This window comes from Elephantulus edwardii, unplaced genomic scaffold, assembly GCF_000299155.1.
Source record: "Elephantulus edwardii isolate Elephantulus edwardi_28Jun2011 unplaced genomic scaffold, EleEdw1.0 scaffold00246, whole genome shotgun sequence".
In the NCBI taxonomy this organism is placed as follows: Eukaryota; Metazoa; Chordata; class Mammalia; order Macroscelidea; family Macroscelididae; genus Elephantulus; species Elephantulus edwardii.
The window spans coordinates 430,906-432,808 of NW_006399996.1; the positions used below are offsets into that span (position 1 = coordinate 430,906).

Here is a 1,903-nt window from a genome sequence, read left to right on the forward strand (position 1 = left end):
AATAATAATAAATATTATTGCCTGAATCAGATGCACCTTAGTCCTCAAACTGACATTACTCCTCAATAATTTGGAGAGGTCCTAACTGCAGATTTTCCCAGTGCAATACATCTCCTGATTTCCTGACTGTTGATACCAAGGGTCTTAACTGTGGATGAAGATGAAGTTGTTGACAGTTTCACTCTTTCCTCATTCTATTATGATTTTGCCTATTGGTCCAGTGATAAGAATCTTTGTTTTCTTGACATTGAAATACAATCCAGATTGAAGGTTGTCTTCTTTGATCTTCTGCAACAAGTGTTTCAAGTCCTCAACACTTTCAGAAAGCAAGGTTGTGTCATCTGCATAATGCAGATTATGGTAGAAGAACTGATGCCTTTGAGATGTGGTATTGGAGAAGAGCGCTGAACATTCTGTGGACTGCCAAAAGAACAAACAAATATGACTTGGAGAGGATGCAGCCAGAATGCTCTTTGGGTGCAAAAATGATGAGCCTTTGCCTCACATCTTTCAGGTTTGTTGATAGTAGGGGCTATTCCTTGGAGAAGAACATGATGCTCGGAAAGGTGGAGATTCCATGAAGAAGAGCAAGACCCTTGACTAGGTGGATTGACACAGTGACTGCCACAATGGGCTCTAGTGTGTCAGGAAGTGAGAGGATGACACAGGATAGGACAGGTTTCAGATTTGTTGTTCATAGGGTCGCTATGGGTTGTACTTGACTTGACAGCACCTAACAATATGTGAGCTGTAGTTTCACCACCCTTGCCTCGAAGGAACACTATGGCTGAAGTTCCTTCAAAACAGATCAATTGTGGTTTTTTGGTTTGTTTGTTTTTTTCCCTCAGTTTATGGGATATTCAGTACTCTTCTCCAACACCATGATAAAAAGGCATTGGTTTTATTTATGTCATCTTCTTTCATTGTCTAACTTTTTTTATGCATAAAAGTTGAAAATACTAAGGTTTACTCTCTGTTCTTCACCCATTGACAGACAGCCCTATCTTCTCAAGGAGCCTTAGCCGCATCCCTGAGGTCCAATGGTCCAATGGTGAAGGTCGGAGTAAACAGATTTGGCCACATTTGGCCCTGGTCACCAGGGCTGCTTTTAACTCTGGCAAAGTGGATGTTGTTGCCATCAGTGAAATCTTAGTTGACCTCAACTACATGGTGTGTATGTTCCAGTATGATTCTACCCAGAGCAACTTCAATGACACTGTCAAGGCTGAGAATGGGAAGCTTGTCATCAATGGGACAACCATCACTGTCTTCCAGGATTGAGATCCTGCCAACATCAAGTGGGGTGATGCTGGTGCTGAGTATGTTGTGGAGTCCACAGGTGTCTTTATAACCTTGGAGAAGGCTGGGGCTCACCAGAAGGGTGGTGTCAAATAGGTAATCATCTCTGCTCCTTCTGCCGATGTCCCCATGTTTGTGATGTGCATGAACCATGAGAAGTATGACAACTCTCTCAAGATTGTCAGCAATGCTTCCTGCACCATCAACTGCTTTGCCCCCTAGCAAGGTTATCCATGACAACTTTGAGGGACATCGTAGAGGGACTCATGACCACAGTCCATGCCATCACTGCCACCCAGAAGACTGTGGATGTCTCCTCTGGAAAGCTGTGACATGATGGCTGTGGAGCTGCCCAGAACATCATCCTGCACATACTGGCACTGCCAGGGTCATGGGAAAGGTCATCTCTGAGCTGAATGTGAAACTTACTGGCATGACTTTCTGTGTCCTCAGTCCCAGTGTGTCAGTCATGGATCTGAAAAATTACAACATCAAGAAAGCAGACCTTAGCAATAGCAATAAGACAAGAGAAGGGAATAAAAGGTATCCAAATAGGCAACGAGGAGGTAAAATTATCCCTCTATGCTGATGACATGATAGTATA

The 1,903-nt window shown here is 43.4% G+C and overlaps 1 pseudogene; it reads left to right on the forward strand.

Annotated features, from left to right (window-relative positions):
* LOC102877618 overlaps positions 1-1,521 on the forward strand; it is a 7,335-nt pseudogene extending 5,814 nt beyond the window's left edge.
* Positions 1,522-1,903: the final 382 nt, after the last annotated feature.